At 41.2% G+C, this 24,409-nt stretch overlaps 1 long non-coding RNA gene across 1 annotated transcript; it reads right to left on the minus strand.

Moving 5' to 3' along the window:
* Positions 1–3,165: 3,165 nt before the first annotated feature.
* Positions 3,166–16,106, minus strand: LOC128648158 (uncharacterized). Its single transcript, XR_008400522.1, has 3 exons — positions 16,039–16,106; positions 15,071–15,176; positions 3,166–3,242 (listed from the first exon to the last, which is right to left on the minus strand). It is a non-coding gene; the product is annotated as an uncharacterized LOC128648158 (long non-coding RNA).
* Between the last annotated feature and the right edge of the window lie 8,303 nt (positions 16,107–24,409).

A 24,409-nucleotide genomic window follows, 5' to 3' on the forward strand; every position in this document is an offset into this window, starting at 1 on the left:
CCCACTGGAGTGAGCACAATGCTCTATATGACACACTTGAACTAGCGCTGTCTAAAACTGTCAAAATATACTGAGATAAGAGGCGGCCCTCAAGGACTTAGAAAATAGTATATGAGCCTACCTAGGCTTAGCTTTCAAGAAAGAATACCAAGAGAACAAAGCAAATTTGATGATAAAAGTAAATTGGAAAGTTGTTTAAAATTGCATAACCTATCTGAATCAAGAAAGTTTAATTTTGACTATACTGTCCCTTTTAATTTTAGGCCCTCTCATATCTCTCCAGCCTATCCAGTGTCACCAGTTCTTATGTTATTCCACACAGCAATCCCATCTCTATAACATAACAATGAAGCTGAAAAGCTGAAGCAAATGTAGATACTGGAGTGGGCTTTTAGTACATTATTTGACAATGATCTATAATTATATTTTAATCTCCTTGATTCCTCCCTCAGTTATTCCCCTACACAACTTGTAATGCCAGCGCTATTGAACTACCTTGAGTGCAGTTAGCACTCATGAGCAATAAAAAAAATCATCACTTGTAATCTAGGCCTATATTGTTAGTATAAAATACATTGCATTGAATTAGAATGGGGGTACTTTATGACCATGAGCTCATTACTTACAGAGCCTTCTGAGCAGCTTACAATCTGATTTAACTGTTTGTTATACTGGCAGCAGGTGACAGGGTCATTGTGTGATACAGACTGGAGCCGGCTCTGTTGGATACTGCAAAAGGAATTAAACACTTTAATGGGCGAAAGAAATATGTGTACATCATAATACTTCTGCATGGCTCATACACTTAATTAGTAATAGATTTTTCTATTTTAAAAGGACATGAAACCCAAAAATGTATTTTAAAAGTTTCCAATTTACTTCTTGTTATTCTTTGTTGAAGAGATATCTAGATAAGTAGCGTGCACATCTGAAAAACTACATGACAGGAAATAGCACTGCCATCTAGTGCACTTTGCTGCAAAACTGCTGCAGACACGTGCACACTCCTAAGCTTACCTTCCTGCTTTTTAATAAAGGATAACAAGAAAAATAAAATTTGCTAATAAATGTAAATTGGAAAGTTGTTTAAAATTGTATGTTGTATCTGAATCATGAACGTTTCATTTTGTTTTTTATGTCCCTTTAATGTGCTTACTCCTAAGCAGTAGGTTATACTAAGTATACAAGTTACATTACCACAACATTATTAGAGTATAATAGTCACTGAAACAAACTAATTAAGCACAGACTACTATAAAATATTCTTTATTTACTTAAAGCTGCACTATTAAAGCATTTTATTTCAGAATTCACAAAGCCTATGTATATTTGTGCAGATAAAGAATTTATTTAGCTTTCCTAAAGGATTGTGACCAGCCTTATAGTCGGCTTCTGACCTGGGATGACCTTCTGGTGTAGAACGAAACATGCAAGTGGCATATGTGCGTAGCTACCAATCAAAGCCAAAATTAGCTCAGGATTGTAAGTATTATGCCAGTTTGGAGTTTGCTCTATTTGTTCAACCACTTTACTGGAATTAAATACATGGGTAAAGGACAGCAACAGCGCAATCAAGGAACGTCGTAAAGCATTATAGCATTTTCTTTCTGTACCTTTAAGTCCCTTTTCGCATAACAGAAAATAATAATAATAATAATAATAATAAGGAAACAACAACAATACTTATTTTAATTTTTGATTCTGATAAGGTTAACAAGCTTGATACTATGAAGCCATTTTAGCGATACTTCTTTATTAATCATATATATAAATAAAATCATAGTTCATGTCATTTTTGTAGGTATACTGTATGTGAAAGAGAGTTACAGACTAATTTGAAAGATATTTAAGAATTGTAAAAACTTTCATTGATGATAGCACTATATCGTACTGTAGCGTCCTAAAGTTAATTAATCGAGCCTAGCTTAGGTACCTGATTTTGTTTTAACAGTGTGTCTGTTCAAGTCACAAATATTTTTTTAATTTATTACATATGTCTTTGACAAATCATTTGAAATTCAATAACAAAATGTTTGTTAAAGCCAAAGTTCTCATTAATATATATAGATAAAAAAAATCTGTGGATGATAGCAAAAAAATTATTGAGATGGGGAGGCGTGAGAGAGATCAGAATTCTGTAAGACAAAGGAATGGAATAATGAAAAAACATGGTAAAATACAGCTGCAGAGGAAAAGCCATTGGCTTAATGGGCACCAGTGAGTTGTAAAACAAAAATTACCTAGCAAAAACAATTGTGTCTTGCTTAAAGGAGAGCAAATATTAGAGAAAGAGCGGAAAACGTGACAAATGGGTATACGAAATAAGTGATTGTGAGGTGCCCTCTTTGTTTTTGTTGAGGGCATCTTCAAACAACTCTCTTTCAATCAAGTTTGTCTTTGCCCAGCATTGCTCCTAGTCACTAGGAGAAATGCTGGACAAAAGACATTATGTATTTGTATGGTTAATCAGACATAGTCAAATAAATAGTGCATCCTTATTGCTCTGAATGAAGAAGCACTATATCCTTCCAAAAGGTTAAATATTTCATCAAAATTGCACTCCTGAATCACCTGCATTCTACTCCTGCTAAAGTGATTGAAGCATACACACGTATGGCTTCTCCTCTTTTGCTCAATAGATGTATCCTCAACTAGGGCCTGATTCTCTCTAGTATGGTGACATTTAATGAGATGCCTAATTAGTATTACGAGGCCCCTCAGGAATTGTTTTAAATGCACATTTTACCTTGGGAACTGTGTATCTCATTAAGGGGAGTTCAATAATATTCTTTATGTGAAGGAGAGAGAATTACTGTACAATATTGTGCTCAGTAAAACAAGCAGATGATTTCTCTCCATGCCAGCGAGTTTTTGAGAATTGAGCCCCCAGAGTGACACAGGAACACAGCTTTCATTATGTATTTGTATGGTTAATCAGACATAGTAAAATAAAGCATTTTGTTTAAAAAAATAGATAGTTCTAACAAAATAGAAAATTTTATTTCAACATTAGCCTGTCCTTTATAATATTCTGAATTGTAAGTGTTATGAATTTTAAGTACCCCTCTAGCTATCCAATTAATAACTTACTTTTGTTGAACACGTAAGACTGCAAGGGAATCCGTTGCAACAAAGAATGATTTTAAATGTGGTGAAAAGTAGCATGCGTCTAGCTCTCCTTTGATGTAACTTGCTTTTGAAATCACTCTAACCAGACAAGAGTGGTCTTCAATGTCCCAAACCTGTTAACAAGAAATATGTTCTACAGTTGATGATAAAGAATATGTTGAAAGTTCAACATTTGACAATTTGAGGGAAAACTGTTAAATATCAAGGTAAATACAACTACAGGTCCAGATGGAATACACCTAAAGGTACTTAACAGTGTCGTAGCCAAACCTCTCAGATAGAGCATGCAATTTTAAGCAACTTTTTAATTTACTCCTATTATTAATTTTTCTTTATTTTCTTGGTATCTTTATTTAAAAAAGCAAGAATGTAAGTTTAGGAGCCGGACCATTTTTGGTTCAGCACCTGGGTAGCACTTGCTGATTGGACACCAATCAGCAAGGTCTACCCAGGTGCTGAACAAAAAAATGGCCCAGCTTCCGTCATCTTGGCTCCCATAATGTCTATCACTACGACCTGCTCCTACCCCAAACTTCCACTTCACCCCTCATACAAAGCGGCTCTTGCCCGCTGATTTACCCTATTCCCCATCCAAACCATATTACTACCCATCCAAACCTGTAGGTGTGTCTGGCATCTAATTAATCCTCTGCCGCACCACCCACTAAAGGGGATTCACTAAATTAAGCTTCTGAACCCTTACATATCACCTGCATTGTTCTAGGCTCGCCAACCCTTGGCATCTACACCATATTACAATCTACAACATTAAGTAGAATTTGGTTTATTGAAAAAATAGGTTCCAAATTGTGATACCCAGTTTATATGCTTGTGACTTGCCTATAGCTCTCTTGTTAGATAACATGGAATACTACTTGATAAAGTGACATTTGTTGTTGTCGCTTCTCAATGAATGACGTGATGATGTATTTTTGTTATGTAAACTGGTATCTCGTTGTTACATTATTATTTTTTAACCTCAATAAAAAAATATTTTTCAAAAACAAATTTAAAAAAAATGGGCCAGCTCCTACGCTTACATTCTTGCTTTTTTCAAATAAAGATACCAAGAAAATGATGAAAATTGATAATAGTAGTAAATTAAAAAGTTGCTTAAAATTGCATGCTCTATTTGAATCATGAAAGTAATATTTTGACTAGACTATCCATTTAAATAGTAGCATCTGTATTTTTGCAGATGATACAAAGTTGCCTTAGATGATTAGGTCAGTGTAGAATGAAATTGCTTTGCAAAGGGATTAACAAAAATTGGAAGAATGGGATGTTACATGGCAAATGAGATTAAATACTTGTAATTATAAGGTTCTACATTTTGGGAAGTAAAAATATGCAGTCTTTCTATTATTTAATTGGACTAGAGTTAGCAAAACAGAGGATGAAAATGATTTAGGAATACGTATTGATAACAAGCCAAGAATGTGTACGCAATGCAAGGCAACAACTTTTAAGACTAATAAGATACTAGCATGTATTAAAAGAGTTATAGTTGCAAGGGGGTAAAGCATAATTCTTTCGCTATATAAATACCAGGTAATACCTTGAGTATGGAGTGCAGTTCTGGGGACTAACTTTAAAAAAAGGACATTGCAGAATTTGAAAAAATTTAGAGAGAGACCACAAAACTAATAAGGGGAATAGATAATTTAAACTAGGAGGAAAGGTTAGCAAAATTGGGACTTTTTTCTCTAGACAAAAAGCATTTAAGAGAGGATATGCTTATTTTATACAAATATGTTTAAGGCCCACCGTTGGTGCTGGTGGGAGGGAAGGAGGGAGATGAGTGGGCAGCCCAGAGAAGGAGGGGAGGGAGGGGAAGGATTCCCTACATGATGGCAACATTTTACGGCAGGGGAGAGGGAGGGATAGGTCCCTACACTATGAAACAATATCGGGGAGTGGGATGCTACGCTACAGAAAAAAAGGAGATCTTGGAGGGAGGAGGGTGAGGGCGGGGGCTCTATACTACATAACAATAATGTAATTAAAAATTCATTATTGGTTAATGGCAGACTGGCTGCCAGTAACAAATATGGCAGTGGGCGGGTAAGAGAGAGCTGTTGGGTGGGGGGATCAGGGAGGTCGGAGGGTGAGGAGTGACATTACAGAAATACATTAATATAGTTTAAAAAAGCCCTAAACTGTATACTGGCAGACTATGTGCCAGTACATAAGATGGTGGTGACCAGTGGGGTGAGGGAGGAGAGAAGAGATCTGTTTCCGGATGGATCAGGTAGGATGGGGGAGTGTCAGGTGGGAGGGTAATCTCTACAGCAAAAACTAACCTTACAAGTTAAAGGGACAATATACACCCCCAAAAATATGGTCTATTTAACTAAAGCATCCAAAGAAGATAAAGTTTATAATTGATATGTATTATCAATTTTGCTGCTAAAGCCCCTAAAACTGATGATAAAGTTTGCATTGCTCTCAGTATATATGAATACGTCCGCAATCCTCACTAGCTACAAAACAAGGCTTTTTCCTACACTACCTAGTAGTGCTTACAGCCAGACCCCATGCTGGAGCTGTCTGTGTAATGTTTAATCCCCTCACCTCGCACTTTACAAACACAGTTTTAAATCACAAGATCTAACCGTTTCAACTCAGATCCGTTAACTAACTCTCTACCCCCGCTCCATAAGACTGTCTCCAACCTTGTATAGCTTCAGATGCTCCTTGAAAACCCACCTATTCAGAGAGGCTTATCATCTCTCCTCCATCTCTCATCCTAGCCAAACTAATACATGAACTGCCTGACTCACTGCTGCAACTACAACTGATTTAACAAGCTACCCCAGCCTTATGTCTCTGCACCCTAAACCTGTAGACTGTGAGCTCTCCGGAGCAGGGCCCTCTTCCTCCTGTACTAGATTTGTTTAGTTTTATGTTTTGTATTTTTAGCAAAAATGTTGTCATTGTATACCCCTATCATTGTACCCAGCGCTACAGTATTTGGCGGCGCTATACAAATAAATGATAATAATAATAAGGTCCTTTGCCAGATGTATAATCCCACCCACTGACTACTGACCCAGTGTCACTGTCATAGAGACTCAGTTTTCCCCTCTCAGCTGTAATTATAGTGGAAGAATTTGAGGAGCAACTGCCAACATGCGATCAGACTTATAGGGATCAATTTATCAAGCTCTGTAAGGAGCTTGATGCCCCGTGTTTGGCTCACCGGAAACAGTCTACAGACCGCTGCTCCATAACCTGTCCGCCTGGGTCTGAGGCGGCGGACAGAAATCAACCCGATCGAATATGATCAGGTTGATTGACACCCCCTGCTAGTGGCTGATTGGCCGCGAATCTGCAGGGGGTGGCATTGCACCAGCAGTTCACAAGACAGCGTATGCTGTAGGCATTTATCGATGTGCGGCGGACATGATAGGCTTCATCGTATCATGTCCATCCACACTTTAATAAATATACCCCATAGTGCTCACTGATGTTATGAAATATTTTCCACAAAGAAGTGTTGGTTATTTTAGGAACTGGTAACTTAGTGATCCTTTAAATATAGGTCATAACTTGTCCGCTGCCTCTGAGGCTGCGGTCTTCAATCCGCCCATTCCTATACGATCAGGCTAATTAACACCCCCTGCTAGCGGCTGATTGGTTGCAAATCTGCAGGGGCAGCATTGCACAAGCAGTTCTGGTGAACTGCTTGTGTAATGATAAATGTCGACAACGTATGCTGTCGGCATTCAGCGATGTCTGTCATACATCATACCCTACAGCGTATCATGTCGGACAGACATTGGTAAATCTTCCCCTATAAGCCTCATCGCATGTTGGCAGTTGCACCTCAAATTTTTCCACTAATATTACCGCTGAGAGAAGCAAACAAAGTCTCTGTGACAGTGACACCGGGTCAGTAGTCAGTGGGGGGATTATACATCTGGCAAAGGACCTTATGGGCTATATCAGTCATTAAATGGATCTGAGTTGAAACGGTTAGATCTTGTGATTTAAAACTGTGTTTGTAAAGTGCGAGGTGAGGGGATTAAACATTACACAGACAGCTCCAGCATGGGGGCTGGCTGTAAGCACTACTAGGTAGTGTAGGAAAAAGCCTTGTTTTGTAGCTAGTGAGTATTGCAGACGTATTCATATATACTGAGAGCAATGCAAACTTTATCATCAGTTTTAGGGGCTTTAGCAGCAAAATCGATAATACATATAAATTACAAACTTTATCTTCTTTGAATGCTTTATTTAAATAGCCCATATTTTTGGGGGTTGTTACAGAAGCATTAGTTATTTTGTTGTGAAGAGCTTATTTCCCAGCAGCAATGCCTGAACCAGCCAAGCCAGCGCCTAAGAAGGGCTCCAAGAAAACCGTAACAAGTATCATTTCATAAAGAGTTAACTTTTTTTCAGCTTTTAGAAACTATTGTCTAATCACCTCTGGAGCCAGACTGCTAATTGATAAGATGAACTTGTAAACTTGTTATCTTAAGTACTGTAATCCTATTGTGGCCTGTCAAAGGACATTGCTCTCTATCTAACTGTGTGATGGGGGATTTTGTGCTTTCCCCCCCCCCCCTGGGAGTGCCCTGTGTGCATGTAACCTTAATAAAAAGCAGGCTGGGCATCCCAGTCCTGAGTTCTTGTTTGACCCTCAATCGTAGCGTTGACTCGTTTTTGTGGGCAGAAGGGTATCCTAGCTGTACTGCAGCTAAGGGAGATTATTCTATATTTGCGAGACTCATATAGAATACTATGGAAAGCAGCTTCTCCCCTCTTTAGCAATAGGGATCCAGGCTACTAAGCGGTCCATCTCTCAGCGAGACTAAGGGTAACCGTAACATTTGGCGGCAGCGGAGGGATTTTCCTGGATTTCCTAGGAGAGGTACAGAACGGATGGAGAGCGCTTACGAAAAATTGAAGCGTACAACCCTAAAGGATTTACTTGAAAGCAGAGGGGGGTACGCCAGCAACCGGCCGAGGAGAGAGCTGATCGCAGAATTGACCGAACTGGATCAGAGCTTCACAATGGCGGAAACACCGACCACGATTAGTGACGAAAAAACCAGGATTGTTCGGGAAAGGCTCTCATTATACGGGCCGAACCCCTCCATGGAATTGGTACAGCAGTTGATGGCGGAGGCGGACGAGGATATACGAGAGACTCGAGCCCACGAACTCAACCTAGCGAACGCACACTGCAATGCTGAAGCCCCGCAGGTAATCATCCCTGTCGAAAATGCTGGGAGGCCCAAGATACCCTATGCGGCATTTCGACCCTTCCTAGAGAGCGAGACAGGGATTGATGAATATTTGGCGGACTTCGAAAGGCAATGTGCCCTGCACCAGATTCCCAACAGAGAGTGGCCCACGATATTGTCTGGGAAACTATCCGGGCGAGCCCTGGAAGCCTTTCGTACTCTGGGTGCTGAGGAAGTGACACAGTATGAGCTAGTTAAGGAGACACTGTTGCGACGGTACGCTGTAACTCCGGACACGTATCGCCGACAGTTTCGGGGCACGGAAAAGAAGCCTAACGATACCCATATGGAATGGGCGCACCGAATGCGGAGAGCGGCAAATCACTGGCTGAGCGGAAGTAAAGCGGTGACTGGTGAGGAAATTTTACAATTGTTTCTCTTAGAACATTTTTATAATGGCATGGAACAGCAAGGGAAGGAATGGCTGCGAGACAGGCGGCCTTCTACCTTAGAAGAAGCAGCCAAATTGGCTGATGAACATTATGACTCCCGTCTTCACGAACCCATGAACTACGGAGCTCCAGCACGGGTCGAACCCAGAGAGGTTTACCGTGCACCCCCTCGTGCTGAATTCCGAGCCCCGGTGCCCACAGGGCCCGTCCGACACTCAGGACCACACAATAACAGCTCTGAGCGTCCCAGACCGACTTGCCACCGATGCAAGCAACCAGGGCATTTCATGGCTAGCTGCCCCCTTAATACGCACCAGACACCCAGGAATTACAATTACCCCTCTGGGTCCTATCGTCCGGCCCGGGCCCTCTGTGTTAACCAAGAGGCCCCTATGGAGGGATATGTGGGGCCGCTTCACGAGGTGGACCCTGTATATGCTGCCTCAGATAACCGCCAGCACCATCGGCAGAAGGTATGGCTCGAGGGGCGATCTACAGAGGGATTGAGAGACACAGGGGCTACTATCACGCTGGTACAGAGTCATTTGGTGCCAGAGCACAAGCGATCCGGACAGACTGTGGCCGTTAGAGTGGCGGGCGGGGATGTGTACAAAATTCCAACAGCTCAAGTGCATCTTGATTGGGGAGCGGGAAAGGGGGCTGTGAACGTGGGCATAATGGATAATTTACCTGCCGAAGTACTACTGGGCAACGATTTGGGCCCCATGACTTCTGCCTATGCTCCAGTATGCAACAACGAGGCGGACCCAGTGACTACACGGGCCCAAGCCCGGATGGAGCGAGAGCTCTCACCAGTGCGGGAGACACAGGTAAGACCTACCCCGACCTTGCCTGACATGTTAGGCCCCATACCCTGGGACACCCCAGATGCTTTCGAGACAGAGTCTAAGACTGACCCGACTTTACAAAAGTACCGGGAACGAGCAGAGACCGGAGGGGGCGGGGCAGATAACGAAACATTCTTATGGGAAAAAGGGAAAATATACCGCTGGACAGAGAAAAGGGGACAGCGTAGGCGACAGCTGGTAGTGCCCCACAAATACCGTCAAGAAATCCTCAAGATAGGCCACGACATCCCCTTAGCAGGCCACCTAGCCGTAACCCGTACCCTACACCGCATTACTCACACGTTCTTTTGGCCAGGGGTCCACGCTGACGTTAGAACTTACTGTAACACCTGCGATGTGTGTCAACGAGTAGGAAGGCGAGGCGATCACCCTAAAGCCCATCTAGTAAATATGCCCATTGTAGAGGAACCCTTCAGCCGGGTTGCTATTGACCTAGTGGGACCACTGGCTACCCCTAGTCCCTCCGGTAAGCGCTACATTCTTACCGTAGTGGACTACGCTACCAGGTACCCAGAGGCTGTCGCCCTATCCAACATACAAGCGGATACGGTAGCAAATGCACTAGTACAGGTGTTCTCCCGGGTAGGATTTCCAAAAGAAATCCTATCCGACCGAGGCACCCAATTTACGGCTGAATTGACCCAACAACTCTGGCAGGTTTGCAAAATTAAGTCCCTCCTGAGCTCCCCATACCACCCCCAGACGAACGGGCTGTGTGAGAGGTTCAATGGGACCCTCAAGCAAATGCTCAAGACGTTCACTCAGGAATACCGAGACTGGGAACGCTTCCTGCCGCACCTCCTATTTGCTTATCGGGAGGTGCCCCAAGAAACGACAGGGTTCTCTCCCTTCGAGTTGCTCTACGGAAGAAAGGTACGGGGACCCCTAAACCTGATCCGGGAGCACTGGGAGGGAGAGATGGAGGCTGACGGTGTCCCCATTGTGCCATACGTGCTGGAACTCAGGGACCGAATGGAGCAATTAGCCAAATCCGTGCGGGCTAATCTCCAGTTGGCCCAGAGAAGACAGAAAGTATGGTACGATCGGGGGGCCCGAAAGAGAATCTTCACCATAGGACAAAAGGTGTTAGTACTTAAGCCGGTGAAGACAGACAAATTGCAGGCGTCCTGGCAGGGTCCCTACCAGATCGTAGAGAAAAGGGGAGACACCACTTATGTGATAGCTAGCTGCCATGACAACAATCTTAGAAAGACATTCCATGTAAACATGCTCAAGGAATATTTTGAGCGACCAGAGAACGTGACGGCCGTATGTTGTTCCCCTCAGGAAGACCCCGACAGTCTACCCATTCCAGACCTATTAGAAAAGAGTTTCCCCACAGGTATAGTGGCTCAGGTTCAGATAGGAGACCGACTTAGCCCCACTGAAAGGGAGCAGCTCCGCCAACTCCTCCAGTCCAAACACCTCACCTTCTCCCCGAAGCCAGGGTACACTACTTTAACCACCCACCAGGTAGATACTCCGGGACAAGCTCCCTTGCGCCAGGCTCCGTACCGAATCCCCGAAGCAGTTAGGACAGGAATGAAGAAGGAGATCGATGAGATGCTCCAGCTCAGGGTAATTGAGCCCTCCGATAGTCCCTGGGCCTCCCCAGTTGTCTTGGTGCCCAAGAAAGATGGGACCACCCGGTTCTGCGTAGACTATCGGAGGCTCAATGAAAAAACCGTGACGGACGCTTACCCTATGCCCAGGGTAGACGAGCTACTCGATCGTATAGCCAGGGGAAATTACCTGACCACTATTGACCTCTGCAAAGGTTACTGGCAGATTCCCCTGGCCCCGGAGGCTATCCCCAAGTCGGCATTCGTCACCCCATTCGGCTTATATCAGTTTAGGGTAATGCCGTTTGGGATGAAGAATGCCCCAGCTACATTCCAGCGCTTGGTGGATAGGCTCCTGGATGGCTTCCAGAGTTTTGCTTGCGCCTACCTGGACGACATAGCGATCCACAGTGAGTCCTGGGAGGACCACTTAGCTCATGTAGGAATGGTTCTGGATCAGATCCGGGCTGCTGGCCTGACTCTGAAGCCAGAAAAATGCCACTTTGGGATGGCCGAGGTACAGTACCTGGGTCACCGGGTGGGGTGTGGAAAGCAGCGACCAGAGCCGGCCAAGATAGAAGCTGTCGCCAATTGGCCCACCCCCATCACTAAGACTCAGGTCCTAGCCTTCCTGGGCACGGCAGGGTACTATAGACGGTTCGTACCAAACTACAGCACACTTGCCAAACCCCTGACTGACTTGACCAAGAAGAACTTACCTCGACAGGTCCTGTGGTCTCCCCACTGTGAAACGGCTTTCCAGGCTCTCAAAAATGCTCTAATTAACGCTCCTGTCTTGGCGGCCCCAGCCCTTAACAAACGTTTTATTGTCCATACAGATGCTTCCATGTTCGGGCTGGGAGCCGTCCTCAGCCAAGTAGGCGAAGATGGAGGGGAGCATCCAGTTGCCTACATCAGCCGGAAGCTCCTGCCCCGCGAAGTCAGCTATGCAGCGGTCGAAAAGGAGTGTTTGGCTTTGGTGTGGGCATTAAAGAAATTGACTCCCTATTTATATGGTCAGGAGTTCACCCTGGTCACCGACCATAACCCGTTGGTGTGGCTGAACCGGGTCTCTGGAGATAACGGCAGGCTATTACGTTGGAGCTTATCGTTGCAACCCTTCAATTTCACCATTACTTACAGACCTGGGAAACAGAATGGCAACGCCGACGGGTTGTCCAGACAAACCGACCTCAGCCCCGCATAACCAGCGGTCTGGACAGCCTTAGTCTGCCCCGAAAAGGGGTCAGACCGTGTCTGCCAGAGTGTTCCACAGAAAGGGAGCACTGTTACAGAAGCATTAGTTATTTTGTTGTGAAGAGCTTATTTCCCAGCAGCAATGCCTGAACCAGCCAAGCCAGCGCCTAAGAAGGGCTCCAAGAAAACCGTAACAAGTATCATTTCATAAAGAGTTAACTTTTTTTCAGCTTTTAGAAACTATTGTCTAATCACCTCTGGAGCCAGACTGCTAATTGATAAGATGAACTTGTAAACTTGTTATCTTAAGTACTGTAATCCTATTGTGGCCTGTCAAAGGACATTGCTCTCTATCTAACTGTGTGATGGGGGATTTTGTGCTTTCCCCCCCCCCCCCCTGGGAGTGCCCTGTGTGCATGTAACCTTAATAAAAAGCAGGCTGGGCATCCCAGTCCTGAGTTCTTGTTTGACCCTCAATCGCAGCGTTGACTCGTTTTTGTGGGCAGAAGGGTATCCTAGCTGTACTGCAGCTAAGGGAGATTATTCTATATTTGCGAGACTCATATAGAATACTATGGAAAGCAGCTTCTCCCCTCTTTAGCAATAGGGATCCAGGCTACTAAGCGGTCCATCTCTCAGCGAGACTAAGGGTAACCGTAACAGGGGTGTATAATGTCTCTTTAACTTGTAAGGTTAGTTTTTGCTGTAGAGATTACCCTCCCACCTGACACTCCCCCATCCTACCTGATCCCTCCCAAACAGCTCTCTTCTCTCCTCCTCCCTCACCAAAAAGCAATGGCAAAGCCATGCACGTCTGATATTTCTGAAAAAAGGGGAAAACAGAGAAGCTTTTACAATCATTTGACTTATGACTGCAGTAGTTCCATGTATACAATTTCAGTTAGAAACCCAAAGTTTGTAAAAAAGGGTAATGATTTTTTATATGATCATATTTGTCGGCCAAATAGTGGCATCAAATATACCAAAAACTTGGATTGTCTACTTTTAAAATACATATAGATTCCATAGGTAAATAAAAAGAACAAAGGCTCTATTTCTGTTTATTGCAAATAATTCTCTGGTACTTTGGGCAAGTGGTTTCTGTAATTCCTGGAAGCTAAGAAGCTAAGATTGATAAAGGGTATTTTAAAACAATAAATGTAAAATTCAAAAATATTGCATATCAAGCAACTTTACTTAAATGTTTTTTTATTATGCCTGAAACACTAACATGTGATGTGAACAACTAAAGTGTTGTTAAATGATTAAACTGTTAAAATGACAAAAATTATAATTTAAATAAAATCAATAAAAATAAAAAATAATTATTGTTTGACTCCACATAATGGTATAGACATTAAACTGAAGACTTGACTATATCAAAGGTGAAGACAGTGATGACTGCGGCACTCTGTGGCTGTCCTGATGACTATATCTAGTTGTTATAATTAAAAATAATCAGATAACAGAAAATGTTTTACAACTTGACACTTTGCTAAGCCAGTTATTGCCTTGTTTGTCTGAGACACTCCAACTCATCAGTCAAGGTGTCCGATAATGCAAGGAGATATGGGTGTGTTTAACAATATCTGCCTATAGTTTACACATAGCTCCAGCACTGAAGAGGAACACACTGATGAAGTATTCTGCAGGATCTAGGCATATGGTGCTGTTCAGCCTGTTTAGAAGCAAGATCTCTCTGTTCCTAACTTACCATTTCATCCTCTCTTGATCACTGTCTTTCTCGCTTGGAGTAATTATCCAAAGCTCTTCACTCTAATTATCTAAGCAGTCTTGTCAGTACTGTGAGGTACCTCACAGAATCTTAGGAAAGCAAATTTTCCCTTGATAACTACCTCACTATGCAGGGTTCTGGATGTGAAGGGAAGACACATACATTGCAATATAATCCTCTAACGAAGACCCCAAAGGCTTTGCAGCACGTTTTTTGAGCATCATGCTCTATCTCTCTTTGAATCCGCCTAACTTGTATGCTGAGCCAATCTTACACTGTCTCTAACACACGTATATACACCAGTCCGCAATTGTATTACAAATTGTTTTGTGATGGCATAGACTAAGGTTTAATCATAATGTACTTTCATTGTCTGATAGAAGCCATGATGTATTACATGTGTACTGAGAATGCCAAGAATTCTTGTTTGTAAAAAAAAATCATATGGCTGTGAGCAAGTTTTAAGCCATTCAGGCCCTTTTAATACTGAGGAGAAATCAAACGTAACAAGTCAGTAGTTTGTAAGTTTTGTAGGTATATCAACCTGAAAAAAAAAACCATCTGATCTCAAACTTAACAGGCAAGAAAGGGGATTTTCTTAATGGATCTGACTGGATTAGTATATAAAATTAGCTTATTAGACATGAGAAATCCATCTGATAGGCTAACTGGCAAGACTGGAATCTACTGACTGAGTTGTGGGTAGATGAATTGGAAAATTCACTCACTGCTGTCATTCTCACTAATGAGTTGCCTTCCCCACGCTCAGCAGAATGATTATGAATGACCATGAATAGGCTTTGGGCTGGCTATCCAACAATGCAATGGACATGTCTCAGACGGTCACATATAAATATAACAGAAAGCTGTACAATTGTTTCAGTAAATAAACAGTGACAAATTAAACACTTATTTGAAAATAAAATATTTTTACCATTACTGTGCAATCTGCAGATATAGAATATATTCTTGTGTTTTCATCTCCAATCCGTAGGTACATTATTGGTGAACCATGTCCCCGCAACACACCAATAGGCCATCTAGAAAAAAACATAATTGGGGTAAAGAATGTATTCATGGGGGCCGATTTATTAATGTGCGGGCGGACATGATCTGCTGAAATGCTTGTGCAATGCCGCTCCCTGCACATTCGCGGCCAATCGCTAGCAGGGGATGTCAATCATCTCGATCGTATCCGATCGGGATGAAGGCTGTCCGCCACCTCAGAGGTGGTGGAGGAGTTAAGGAGCAGCGGTCTTTAGACCGCTGCCTATTAAATTAAGTTTCCGGTGAGCCTAAAGGCTCGCGCAGAAACAGCAGCGTACGCCGTTTCTTAAATCGGCTCCCTGGTGTCTAAGTATTGTCAAACATTAATATCTGCTATGAAAATAATTAACACCCATTTTAAAATGTTATTTGTGCATTTTTTAACTAGAGTAAAAGTGCGTAGAAAGAGGCCCTGTTTATGTACTAAACAGATAGATAGATAGATAGATAGATAGATAGACACTCTTTATAATACTGCTCTGTTTGTAGCTTTTTATATCATGTATGGTAGTTAAGCTATAATGTTTTTAATCAGTATTGCAGTTTTTAAGCAGATAAGGTTTAATACTGCCTTTGAACCGTGCCGTAAGTGCCAAACTTCATTTTTCCCCTCAGCTTGAGCACAATATGGATGCAACCCCATAGAACCACCACTGGTTTATATACAAAGTGTGTAACGTGTTTTCCCAATGCAAAGTAAAAGGCTGAGGGGAAAATTAGTTTCCTTGTGAATTAGATTTGACTCCAGTTTGAAAATCCAGTGAAAATGTTTTAAAACTATTTTGTGTGGCTCTTCTAATGGGTTAAACAGACATCTACTTGAAATCGCTAAAATATATAAAGTTCTTTTCCTACCCAGGCACATGAAGATTCCACAAGCGCACAGTCCTGTCCAGTCCCCCCGTCACAAGAATGTTTCTTTCTTTGCAAAAGTCAAAGGTTTTGATGCCTTTTCTAACTCTAAACACAGATTCGTCCCATGGATTTCTCCTGGATGGCACATTTCCTGACAGTAGGGAACGTTTGCTCCTAATGCTGCTTGACTCAAAAATGTCTTTTAATTGTTTTTGCAGATTTTTGGTTTCTTCCACACACCCTGTCATCAGAATGAAATCATAAATGCTTAGCAAAAAGTTATTTTTCTTCATCCTTTAAGCAGTATAAACATCTACATTTTACATCAACTTATACATAACATATTTATGTAATATATTTATATAATACAGATAAGTTACTAAACACTGCATTACAATAGATCTGTAATGAAACAGATATTTTAAAATAATTTCACGCTGTAGTTTTGGGTTTCATTCTAATCAATGAGAATTCAATTATAAAGGGTGTTGCATGGATTTTTCCTGGGTCTTTGAAATGGAATACATTACAAAATGTTATAAAACCACACTTTATCCCATTTAGGACCAGATTACAAGTGGAGCGGTAACCATACTCGGGCGCAAACCCAATCGCATATTCTCAAGTGCGCTAACCTGACATGATATTCTTAAATACATATTTCTATCTATCTCTCTCTCTCTCTCTCTCTCTCTCTCTCTCTCTCTCTCTCTCTCTCTCTCTCTCTATATATATATATATATATATATATATATATATATATATATATATATATATATATATATAATGGGTTTTTAGCACAAATATATATTTAAACCTATATATATATATATATATATATATATATATATATGTATATATATATTTCTTTCATGTAATTAGAAAGAGTCCATGAGCTAGTGGCATATGGGATATACACTCCTACCAGGAGGGGCAAAGTTTCCCAAACCTCAAAATGCCTATAAATACACCCCTCACCACACTTACCTATGGAGGTGGTGAAGTAAGTTTGTGCTAAGATTTCTACGTTGATATGCGCTTCTCAGCATTGTTGAAGCCCGATTCCTCTCAGAGTACAGCGAATGTCAGAGGGACGTAAAGGGATTATCACTTATTGAATACGATGATTTCCCTAACAGGGGTCTTTTTCATAGGTTCTCTGTTATTGGTCGTAGAGATTCATCTCCTACCTCCCTTTTCAGACTGACGATATACTCTCAATTTACCATTACCTCTACTAATAACTGTTTTAGTACTGGTTTGGCTATCTGCTATATGTGGATGGGTGTCTTTTGGTAAGTATGTTTTTTATTTCTTAAGACACCTCAGCTATGGTTTGGCACTTTATGCATTTATATAAAGTTCTAAATATATGTATTGTACTTATATTTGCCATGAGTCAGGTTCATGTATTTCCTTCTGCAGACTGTCAGTTTCATATTTGGGGAATATAAACATCTTTTAAAATTTAAATTTATTTCTTACCTGGGGTTTAGTCTTTTTTTCAATTGACTACTTCTTACAAATTGCGGGCGGTATAAGGCCAGCGGGTGCGAAAAATGCTAAACTTTATTGCATCATTCTTGGCGCGAAATTTTTTTTGCCGCGAAAAAGTACGTCTATGAAGCAAGTTCATCACTTCCGGCGTCATACTTGACGCCGAGTTCTTTCACACTGTTGCGTCATTAGTGACGCGAGTGTGTCATTTCCGGTTATTTTTTGGGCGCCAAAAAAGTTTAGTTACGTTGTGCGTCATACTTGGCGCCAAACTTTTTCATTATTTCAATACCCCATTGATGTTTGCCTCTTGCTTTTTTCTATCAGAGGGCTATGCTATTTGCATTTTTTCCCATTCCTGAAACTGTCATATAAGGAAATAGATCATTTTGCTTTATATGTTGTTTTTTGTCTTGCATTTTGCAAGATGTCTCAACCTGATCCTGCCTCAGAAGTTTCTACTGGAACATTGCTGCCTGACATCGGTTCTACCAAAGCTAAGTGCATTTGTTGTAAAATTGTAGAAATTATCTCGCCGAATGTCATTTGTAATAGTTGTCATGATAAACATTTACATGCAGATAGTGTATCCATTAGTAATAGTACATTGCCAGTTGCAGTTCCTTCAACTTCTAATGTGCATGATATACATGTAAATTTTAAAGAATTTGTTTCTGATTCTATTCTGAACGCTTTGTCTGCATTTCCACCTTCAAATAAACGTAAAAGATCTTTTAAAACTTCTCATTTAGTTGATGAAATTTCAAATGACCAACAACATAATAATTTATCCTCCTCTAATGAGGATCTATCTGATTCAGAAGATCCTTCCTCAGACATTGACACTGACAAATCTACTTATTTATTTAAAATTGAGTATATGCGTTCTTTATTAAAAGAAGTGTTAATTACTTTGGATATTGAGGTAACCAGTCCTCTTGACGTTCAGTCTAATAACGTTTAAATGCTGTTTTTAAACCTCCTGTGGTTTCTCCGGGGGGTTTTCCTATTCCTGAGGCTATTTCTGATATGATTTCTAAGGAATGGAATAAGCCAGGTACTTCTTTTATTCCTTCTTCAAGGTTTAACAAATTGTATCCTTTACCAGCAAAATCTATAGAGTTTTGGGAAAAGATACCCAAAGTTGATGGGGCTATTTCTACTCTTGCTAAACGTACCACTAGTCCTATGGAAGATAGTACTTCTTTTAAGGATCCTTTAGATAGGAAGCTTGAACCTTTTCTAAGGAAGGCCTATTTATATTCAGGTCATCTTCTCAGACCTGCAATTTCTTTGGCTGATGTTGCGGCTGCATCAACTTTCTGGTTGGAGAATTTAGCGCAACAGGAATTGGATTCTGATGTATCTAGCATTATTCACTTACTACAATATGCTAATCATTTTATTTGTGATGCTATTTTTGATATTATCAAAATTGATGTTAGATCCATGTCTTTAGCTATTTTAGCTAGAAGAGCTTTGTGGCTTAAATCCTGGAATGCTGATATGACATCTAAATCTAGATTACTATCTCTTTCTTTCCAAGGTAATAATTTATTTGGTTCCCAGTTGGATTCTATTATTTCAACTGTTACTGGGGGAAAGGGAGTTTTTCTGCCTCAGGATAAAAAACCTTAGGGTAAATCTAAGGCTTCTAACCGTTTTCGTTCCTTTCGTCAGAATAAGGAACAAAAACTCAATCCTTCCCCCAAGGAATCTGCCTCCAATTGGAAGCCTTCCTCAAATTGGAATAAATCCAAGCCTTTTAGGAAACCAAAGTCAGCCCCTAAGTCCGCATGAAGGTGCGGCCCTCATTCCAGCTCAGCTGGTAGGGGGCAGATTAAGGTTTTTCAAGGATATTTGAATAAAATCTGTTCAAAATCAATGGATTCAGAGCATTGACTCTCAAGGGTATCGAATAGGATTCAGAGTAAGACCTCCTGTGAGAAGATTTTTTCTCTCACGTATCCCAGTAAATCCAGTAAAAGCTCAGGCTTTCCTGAAGTGTGTTTCAAACCTGGAGTCTTCAGGGGTAATCATGCCAGTTCCTCTTCTGGAACAAGGTTTGGGGTTTGATTCAAATCTATTCATTGTCCCAAAGAAGGAAAATTCATTCAGACCAGTTCTGGATCTGAAAATTTTGAATCGTTATGTAAGAGTACCAACTTTCAAGATGGTGACTATAAGGACTATTCGGCCTTTTGTTCAGCAAGGACATTATATGTCCACAATAGACTTGCAGGATGCATACCTTCATCTTCCGATTCATCCAGAACATTATCAGTTTCTGAGATTCTCTTTTCTAGACAAGCATTACCAATTTGTTGCTCTTCCATTTGGCCTAGCAACAGCTCCAAGAATCTTTTCAAAGGTTCTGGGTGCCCTACTCTCTGTAATCAGAGAACAGGGTATTGCGGTATTTCTTTATTTGGATGATATCTTGGTACTAGCTCAGTCTTTACGTTCTGCAGAATCTCACACAAATCAACTAGTGCTGTTTCTTCGGAAACATGGTTGGACGATCAATTTACCAAAGATTTTCTTGATTCCTCAGACAAGGGTCACCTTTTTAGGCTTCCAGATAGAGACAGAGTCATGGACACTGAATCTAACAGACAAGAGACGTTTAAAATTGGTTGCAGCCTGCCGGCACCTTCAGTCTCAGTCATTCCCTTCAGTGGCTATGTGCATGGAAGTTTTAGGTCTCATGACTGCAGCATCGGACGCAATCCCTTTTGCTCGTTTTCACATGAGACCTCTTCAGCTTTGTATGCTGAATCTATGGTGCAGGGATTATACAAAGATATCACAATGAATATCCTTAAATCCCAATGTACGACACTCTCTGACATGGTGGATAGATCACCATCGTTTAGTTCAAGGGGCTTCTTTTGTTCAGCCAACCTGGACTGTGATCACAACAGATGCGAGTCTCTCAGGTTGGGGAGCTGTTTGGGGATCTCTGACAGCACAAGTGGTTTGGAAATCTCAAGAGGCGAGATTACCAATAAATATTTTAGAACTCTTCAATTTTGGCCTCTGTTAAAGAGAGAACCATTCATTTGTTTTCAGACAGACAATATCACAACAGTGGCATATGTCAATCATCAGGGTGGGACTCACAGTCCCCAAGCTATGAAAGAAGTATCTCAAATACTTGTTTCGGTGGAATCCAGCTCCTGTCTAATCTCTGCGGTGCATATCCCAGGTGTAGACAATTAGGAAGCGGATTATCTCAGCCGCCAGAGTTTACATCCAGGGGAGTGGTCTCTCCATCCAGATGTGTTTTCTCAGATTGTTCAGATGTGGGGTCTTCCAGAGATAGATCTCATGGCCTCTCATCTAAATAAGAAACTTCCCAGATACCTGTCCAGGTCCAGGGATGTTCAGGCGGAAGAAGTGGATGCACTGACACTTCCTTGGTGTTATCATCCTGCTTACATCTTCCCGCCTCTAGTTCTCCTTCCAAGAGTGATTTCCAAAATCATCATGGAACAATCATTTGTGTTGTTGGTGGCGCCAGCATGGCCACACAGGTTTTGGTATGCGGATCTGGTTCGGATGTCCAGTTGCCCACCTTGGCCACTTCCGTTACGGCCAGACCTACTATCTCAAGGTCTGTTTTTCCATCAGGATCTCAAATCATTAAATTTGAAGGTATGGAAATTGAACGCTTAGTTCTAAGTCATAGAGGTTTCTCTGACTCAGTGATTAATACTATGTTACAAGCTCGTAAATCTGTCTCTAGAAAGATTTATTATAGAGTTTGGAAGACTTACATTCCATGGTGTTCTTCTCATAAATTTTCTTGGCATTCTTTTAGAATTCCTAGAATTTTACAGTTTCTTCAGGATGGTTTGGATAAGGGTTTGTCTGCAAGTTCCTTGAAAGGACAAATCTCCGCTCTTTCTGTTTTATTTCACAGAAAGATTGCTATACTTCCTGATATACACTGTTTTGTACAGGCTTTAGTTCGTATTAAGCCTGTCATTGAATCAATTTCTCCTCCTTGTAGTCTTAATTTAGTTCTAAAGGCTTTACAGGCTCCTCCATTTGAGCCTATGCATTCTTTGGGCATTAAACTACTTTCTTGGAAACTGTTGTTCCTTTTGGCCATCTCTTCTGCTAGAAGAGTTTCTGAGCTTTCTGCTCTTTCTTGTGAATCTCCTTTTCTGATTTTTCATCAGGATAAGGCGGTTTTGCGGACCTCATTTGAATTTTTACCTAAGGTTATGAATTCTAACAACATTAGTAGAGAAATTGTTGTCCCTTCCTTGTGTCCTAATCCTAAGAATCCTTTGGAAAGATCCTTACATTCTTTGGATGTGGTGAGAGCTTTGAAATATTATGTGGAAGCTACTAAAGATTTCAGGAAGACTTCCAGTCTATTTGTTTTATTTTCTGGTCCTAGGAAAGGTCAGAAGGCTTCTGCGATTTCCTTGGCTTCTTGGTTGAAACTTTTGATTCATCAAGCTTATTTGGAGTCGGGTCAAGCCCCGCCTCAGAGAATTACAGCTCATTCTGCTAGATCAGTCTCCACTTCGTGGGCTTTTAAGAATGAAGCTTCAGTTGATCAGATTTGCTGAAGCTTCATTCCTAAAAGCCCACAAAGTCAGGGCTGGACTGGGAATGGAAAGCAGCCCTGGATAATTTAGTAGAATGAGCTGTAATTCTCTGAGGAGGGGCTTGACCCGACTCCAAATAAGCTTGAAGAATCAAAAGCTTTAACTACGATGCCAAGGAAACAGCAGAAGCCTTCTGACCTTTCCTAGGACCAGAAAAGATAACAAATGGACTAGAAGTCTTCCTGAAATCTTTAGTAGCTTCAACATAATATTTCAGAGCTCTCACCACATCCAAAGAATGTAAAGATCTCTCCAAAGAATTCTTAAGGACCAGTCAACACTGTAGATTTGCATAATCAACAAACATGATAAGAAGACAATGCAATAGCACTTAGTCTGAACTTCAAATGAGTAGTAGATTTTTGTTAAATAAATTGCAAAGTTATGTCTATTTCCACTCCCACTGTATCATGTGACAGCCATCAGCCAATCATAAATGCATATACGTGTATGCTGTGAATTCTTGCACATGCTCAGTAGGAGTTGGTGACTCAAAAAGTGTAAATATAAAAAGACTGTGCACATTTTGTTAATGGAAGTAAATTAGAAAGTTGCTTAAAATTGCATGCTGTATCTGAATCATGAAGTTTAATTTTGACTTGAGTGTCTCTTTAGGATTAGGACACAAAGAAGGGACAAGAAATTCTCTATTAATGTTGTTAGAATTCACAACTTTAGGTAAGAATTTAAATGAAGTCCGCAAAACTGCCTTATCCTGATGAAAAATCAGAAAAGAAGATTCACAAGAGAGAGCAGATAATTCAGAAACTCTTTTAGCAGAAGAGATGGTCAAAAGAAGCAACACTTTCCAAGAAAGTAGTTTAATGTCCAAAGAATGCATAGGCTCAAATGGAGGAGCCTGTAAAGACTTCAAAACAAAATTAAGACTCCAAGGAGGAGAGATTGATTTAATGACAAGCTTTATACGAACCAAAGCCTGAACAAAACAGTGAATATCAGGAAGCTTAGCAATCTTTCTGTGAAATAAAACAGAAAGAGCAGAGATTTGTCCCTTCAAGGAACTTGCAGACAAACCCTTATCCAAACCATCCTGAAGAAACTGTAAAATTCTAGGAATTCTAAAAGAATGCCAAGAGAATTTATGAGAGGAACACCATGAAATGTAAGTCTTCCAAACCTAGATAATAAATCTTTCTAGACACAGATTTACGAGCCTGCAACATAGTATGAATCACAGAATCAGAGAAACCTCTATGACTAAGCACTAAGCGTTCAATTTCCATACCTTCAAATTTAATGATTTGAGATCCTGATGGAAAAACGGACCTTGAGACAGAAGGTCCGGCCTTAATTTAAGTGGCCAAGGTTGGCAACTGGACATCCAAACAAGATCCACGTACCAAAACCTGTGAGGCCATGCTGGAGCCACCAGCAACACAAACGATTGCTCCATGATGATTTTGGAGATCACTCTTGGAAGAAGAACTAAAGGCGGGAAAATATAAGCAGGTTGATAACACCAAGGAAGTGTCAACGCATCCACTGTTTCCGCCTGAGGATCCCTGGACCTGGACAGGTACCTGGGAAGTTTATTGTTTAGATGAGAAGCCATCAGATCTATTTCTGGAAGACCCCACATCTGAACAACCTGAGAAAACACATCTGGATGGAGGGACCACTCCCCCGGATGTAAAGTCTGATGGCTGAGATAATCCACTTCCCAATTGTCTATACCTGGGATATGAACCGTAGAAATTAGACAGGAGCTGGATTCTGCAAAAGCAAGTATCTGGGATACTTCTTTCATAGCTTGGGGATTGTGAGTCCCACCCTGATGATTGACATATGCCACAGTTGTGATATTGTCTGTCTGAAAACAAATGAACAGTTCTCTCTACAACAGAGGCCAAAACTGAAGAGCCCTGAAAATCGCACGGTGTTCCAAAATACTGATTGGTAATCTCTCCTCTTGAGATTTCCAAACACCTTGTGCTGTCAGAGATCCCCAAACAGCTCCCCAACCTGAAAGACTCACATCTGTTGTGATCACAGTCCAGGTTGGACAAACAAAAGAGGCCCCTAGAACTATACGACAGTGATCTAACCACCAAGTCAGAGATAGTCGAACATTGGGATTTAAGGATATTAATTGTAATATCCTTGTATAATCCCTGCATCATTGGTTCAGCATACAAAGCTGAAGAGGTCTCATATGAAAATGAGCAAAGGGGATCGCGTCCGATGCTGCAGTCATGAGACCTAAAACTTCCATGCACATAGCTACTGAA

The sequence above is a fragment of the Bombina bombina genome, chromosome 2, assembly GCF_027579735.1.
Source record: "Bombina bombina isolate aBomBom1 chromosome 2, aBomBom1.pri, whole genome shotgun sequence".
NCBI lineage: Eukaryota > Metazoa > Chordata > Amphibia > Anura > Bombinatoridae > Bombina > Bombina bombina.